Raw genomic sequence first — 6,000 nt, 5'->3', positions numbered from 1 at the left:
AGGATCCGGACCGCATCTTCCAATCCGCTGTGAAAAAATGGCCGTCTCACCCGCCGAGCGGTCCAACATATCCGTACGCGGGGTCAGTTTATTTTCCTGCTATATTTCTAACTTGCTCTCGATATTTACTTTATGTGGTAAATAAAAAAGCTTTTCTTGAGTTTTAACATAATCGACGAACAAAAAAGATGAATTCGTTCACGTAGAGTGTCGGCATCGGTGTGGCACACGGGACTTCTTTTTGGCTCGAACTGTGGAACTACTTTGCTGCGCTGTGGCGCAGGGAGCAGAGACGTGACGCGACCTGAGTGAAATATGGCTACCGTTGAAGTGCTAGCGATAAGTTTAATATCTGAATAGAAAATTTGGATGGAAATGGTTTGTTTACACGGAATATAAATCTCAAGAGGGATTCTTTCGATTCTCAAGCGGACGGGAACCGAGAACCAAAGGGGAATGTACATAGTTTGGATGTTTGTATAACACCGGTGGCTATTTTTTTTGTTCAAAAAATGTTGCCAGGTCGAGCAGCGGGATAATTCTGGATTATAACCATTTAGTTTGGCTGTTTTGATTCGCTTTCCATGGAAAAGAGGGTTTTTAAAACTCGTGGGATTATTTTGGACAGAAAAGCGGTCGGTATGAGTCGGTTTTTGGTCGAGCATCGTTGGAAAGAATAGCCCGACTGAGCCGGGATGTAAAACCCTGATGGAGCTCAAGATGTGGGGATGAAAAAGAGGAATAAAATCAAAACTACTCAAGTTCACACCAAGTGGAATTAAAAATAGATTAAGTCTGGGATATTTGGATTATCGACATCAAATATTTCACCGCGAATTGGATTATAAACTGGATTTTCTTTCTGGGTTTGGGAGTCTGTATAGTGGGTCTATTTACCCAACCCCCTCCTCCTGAGAAGCTCTAAACAACACAGTAACTCCTAACAAATGTCCTTAAAAACTCCATTATTACTGACATGACGGACATAGCTAAACATTTCTAGTCTTAAAGGTAAGAATAAACGATTTACAACGTTTAGAGAGTCGATTTGCCCAGTTTTTGGTGGCATTTCCTCTCAAATTCTGAGCTAACACATCACCTACATCTTTATTTAGCTTTAAAACCTTTTGTTTCTGTTCTCATCCTTATTTTTAATGTATAAACATGTTCATTTAGACAAGATATGGATGATACATGAGGTAAACATTGAACTAACCTGACTAACACATCACATACATCTTTATTTTGCTTTAAAAACTACATACTTCTTATTAACACTTTATAAACATGTTTTAAACCTTTAGAGAGTCGATTTCCCCAGATTTTGGTGGCATTTCCTCTCAGATATTGAGCTAACCTGACTAACACATCACCTACATCTTTATTTTGCCTCAAAACCTTGAGTTTCTATTTTTATTTTTACACCAAACATCCACAAACTGTTTTAAAACATTTTGCTGCATCTTATAAAGTCTGGTTTGATGTCAAGCTAATTAAGCACATCTTTATTTTGCTTTAAAAAATCCATCTTCATTTCTTCTACATTCTTTTATTAACACTTTATAAACATGTTTTAAACATTTAGAGAGTCGATTTTCCCAGTTTTTGTTGGTATTTCCTCTCAGATATTGAGCTAACACATCACCTACATCTTTATTTTGCTTTGTAACATTGAGTTTTTATCTTTATTTTTACACAGAATTTGTTTTAAAGCATTTTGCTGCATCTTATAAAGTCTAGTTTGGTGTCTAACGTCAAACTAATTGAGCACATCTTTATTTTGCTTTAAAAATCTTTATTTTCCATCTTCTGTTCTTTTCCATTCTTTTATTAACACTTTTAAACATTTAGAGAGTCGATTTGCCCAGTTTTTGGTGGGATTTCTGAGCTAACGTGACTAACACATCACCTACATCTATTTATTTTGCTTTAAAAACTACACACGCTTTATTAACACTCTATTAACATGTTTTAAATGTGTAGAGAGTTGATTTGCCCAGTTTTTGTTGGGATTTCCTCTCAAATATCGAGCTGACACATCACATACATCCTTATTTAGCTTTAAAACCTTCTGTTTCTGTATAAACATGTTCATTTAGACAAGCTGTGGACTATATATATGAGGTTAATATCGAACTAACCTGACTAACACATCACATACATCTTTATTTTGCTTTAAAAACTACATACGCTTTATTAACACTTTATAAACATGTTTTAAACCCTTAAGGAGTTGATTTACCCAGTTTTCATTGGGATTTCCTCTCAGATATTGAGCTAACACATCACCTACATCTTTATTTTGCTTTAAAACCTTGAGCTTTTATCTTTATTTGAAGACATAATTTCCTCAAACTGTTTTAAAGCATTTTGCTGCATCTTATTAAGTCTGGTTTGGTGTCTAATGTCAAGCTGATTGAGTTTAGCTTTAAAATCTATAATTTCCGTCTATATACGTTTCATTAACACTTTATAAACATGTTTTTAACATTTAGTTAGCCTAGAAGATCAAAAATTAAACTAGCTCAGCTAACACATCACCTACACCCTTATTCTGGTTTAAAGCCTTTGGTTTTTATTCTCATCCTTATTTTTAATGTATAAACATGCTAATTTAGACGTGGTGTGGGTTGTGTACAAGGTCAGAGCACCTACATCTTTATTTTGTATTTAAATCACAATTTCCAACACTGTTAAAACATTTCTAACCTTTATTATCGTTTATAAATCGTCGTTTTGCTTTCATACCTTCATATTTAGTTTTTATTTCTAACGCGGAGTTTCCGCAGACGCTCTCAAAACATCCACTGTCGCCCTAAACTCTGGTTATTGTGTGTAAGTGTGCGTGATCTTAAGCAAAGCTTGGATATAGCCGCATCTTTTGTATTAGCTGTAACTCCATCTAAAGCCCCTGTCACTCACGTGTGTTGGTTTGGGTATTACCCTGCTTTTATAGAATTTATCAGCTCCACTTACCATATAGAAGCACTTTGTAGTTCTACAATTACTGACTGTAGTCCATCTGTTTCTCTACATACTGCTGGAGTTTTTAAACACCGTGTCCACTCACCGTCCACTCTATTAGACGCTCCTACCTAGTCGGTCCACCTTGTAGATGTAAAGTCAGAGACGATCGCTCATCTATTGCTGCTGTTTGAGTCGCTCATCTTCTAGACCTTCATCGGTGCTCACAGGACGCTGCTCACGGGGCGCTGTCGGCTGGATGTTTTTGGTTGGTGGACGATTCTCAGTCCAGCAGTGACAGTGAGGTGTTTTTATGGTCCACACTATTGTTGTATTAATATGAAGATGTTGTTTTAGACAGCACACAGATTTCTCGTTCTCAGAGGTCGTTTCTTTCTGTGCACCAAGTGTCTGGATCAGATGAACAAAGGCATAAGACGCTGGACATGCCCCCCTCATGGGAACCACTGGCTTTGTGTTCAGGGCTCAAACAAAAGGCCCTCAGTTTTAACCCTTGTTCTTGCGTGCTGGATTATTTCGAACCAAAACAAGAAGCATTTTTATAGAAGGGATCTTGTTTATCACACGAGAGGAGGATTTCAAATGTTTAATGTTTTGGTTAGAGATGCACGAGTACCGATACTGGTGTCGGGTATTGGCCCGACACCGCGCTCATTAACTCGTACTCGTACTCGCAAACGAGGCTCCGATACTAAACCTCCGATACCGTGAGCCTAGTGCACGTCGCTGCGTTACGCCCGGTTCACACTACACGATTCTTGCCCTGATTTTCGCTCGGCGGCCGGTCGGCGCCAGATTCTCCGGCTCGGGAGCGACTCGGCGTTCGCTCGAGTTTTCTAGCGCGTCAGATATCTGATCCGAGATGTGCGACTGGGAATGAGTGACATGTCGAACAGCCAATGAGAACGCAGGATACGGTGTGAGGGGAAACGCAGGAGAGGAGTGTAAACAGGTGGGACGGGGGGATAATATAGTTTATATCAGAATACATCAGCACACACACACACGTCTTACAGTATTTCTGATCTGATCGTTCTCTACAAAACACCTACATTGCAAAAATATTTATTAACCTCCAACTCACTACAGAACGATCCGTGCTGCTCGTGTTGCCAAATCCACTCAGATTCATTTATTTTTCCTCCTTGATTTCATCACATCAGCGCACAAACACTTTGATCGCTCGCCACTTGTTGACGTGAATTTTTGGACGTGGTATCATTAAACTTCTCGTCACTTCTCACGTGTGTTTTTGTTAAAAAAAACAAACCGGTATTCTAAATAGGTATCGGTATCGTCGAGTACAAAAATACATGCACTCGTACTCGTACTCGGTTGGGAAAAAATGGTTTCGATGCATCCCTAATTTAGGTTGAATCACAAAGAACCAGAGATGTAAACTTTTAGAACGGCCGGCGCCTTTCTCTGGTGTCCAAGTGATCTGATCGGGATCTGGTCACTTTCGGTTGTTTGTTTCCCATTTGTAGGGAACATATTACTGGGACAGGTAAAGGGTGTCATTTTTTGGCTCATGATCATCGCTGTAAGACTCGTAGGTAGCCGGTTGTAAACTCTGTCTAGCATAACAGTGATGATCTGACTGAATATCGAGGGTGCGTCCGATGTCGATCAGCCATAACATTATAACCACCTCCTTGTTTCTACACTCACTGTCCATGTTATCAGCTCCACTTACCATATAGAAGCACTTTGTAGTTCTACAATTACTGACTGTAGTCCTTTCATGCTGTTCTTCAATGATCAGGACCCCCACAGGACCCCCACAGAGCAGGTATTATTTAGGTGGTGGATGATTCTCAGCACTGCAGTGACACTGACATGGTGGTGGTGTGTTAGTGTGTGTTGTGCTGGTATGAGTGGATCAGACACAGCAGCGCTGCTGGAGTTTTTAAACACCGTGTCCACTCACTGTCCACTCTATTAGACACGCCTACCTAGTCGGTCCACCTTGTAGATGTAAAGTCAGAGACGATCGCTCGTCTATTGCTGCTGTTTGAGTCGCTCATCTTCTAGACCTTCATCAGTGGGCACAGGACGCTGCCCACGGGGCGCTGTCGGCTGGATATATTTTTGGTTGGTGGACGATTCTCAGTCCAGCAGTGACAGTGAGGTGTTTAAAAACTCCTGATCCACTCATACCAGCACAACACACACTAACACACCAGCACCGTGTCAGTGTCACTGCAGTGCTGAGAATCATCCACCGCCTAAATAATACCTGCTCTGAACAGCATGAAAGGACTACAGTCAGTAATTGTAGAACTACAAAGTGCTTCTATATGGTAAGTGGAGCTGATAACATGGACAGTGAGTGTAGAAACAAGGAGGTGGTTTTAATGTTATGGCTGATCGGTGTATAATTGACTCTTCAGTGTGAAAGCAGCCACACCGTTGTTGGATTGTCATGTTACTCTTTCTTGCTGCGCTAGGATATCCTACTTTTGCTACCTCTTCTGCTCTGGTTTCTAATTGTCTCATCTACAGATGGACGTCATGTGTGCAATGCTAAATCACTCCTTCATACCCATATATATGATATTTATGTCAGGTGAGGAACACAAGTGTTTACGCAGGCCTTGGGAATATGGCTCATCTTATGCCCAGCATCACCTGGCATCTATGCAGCCTGATCGTCTGTTATGTAAGAGGTATGTTTACGTTATGGAGAAGAGTAAAATAGGTAAACGCAGGGTGCTCGGCCGGTGCAGGGGTCTCATATTCTCATATTCTCATATTCTGGGCCGATATCTCAAAGTCCGAGCGCTCCTGCTGAACACTAAACAGACGATGCTGTGTCTGTGGGAGGGAACCGAAACAAATGAATGAAATGTTGGCGTTTAGTTTAGATTAGATGTACCTCCACTCATACCAGCACAACACACACTAACACACCACCACCATGTCAGTGACCGTAGCCTAGTGGTTAAGGTACCGGACTAGTAACCAGAAGGTCGCTGTTTTAAGCCCCACCACTGCCAGGTTGCTACTGTTGGG

The 6,000-nt window shown here is 40.8% G+C and overlaps 1 protein-coding gene across 4 annotated transcripts in view; it reads left to right on the top strand.

Annotated features, from left to right (window-relative positions):
- The first annotated feature begins 332 nt into the window (after nucleotides 1–332).
- kmt2cb (lysine (K)-specific methyltransferase 2Cb) overlaps nucleotides 333–6,000 on the top strand; it is a 92,245-nt gene continuing 86,577 nt past the window's right edge. For all 4 annotated transcript variants that reach the window (XM_062993754.1, XM_062993752.1, XM_062993753.1 and 1 more), the window contains exon 1: nucleotides 333–1,011. The gene's annotated coding sequence lies outside the window, so the exon portion shown is untranslated. The remainder of the gene's footprint in view (nucleotides 1,012–6,000) is intronic.

The sequence above is a fragment of the Trichomycterus rosablanca genome, chromosome 4, assembly GCF_030014385.1.
Source record: "Trichomycterus rosablanca isolate fTriRos1 chromosome 4, fTriRos1.hap1, whole genome shotgun sequence".
In the NCBI taxonomy this organism is placed as follows: Eukaryota; Metazoa; Chordata; class Actinopteri; order Siluriformes; family Trichomycteridae; genus Trichomycterus; species Trichomycterus rosablanca.
The sequence above is the reverse complement of the archived record's forward strand: the minus strand, read 5'-3'. Positions and strand labels throughout refer to the sequence as shown.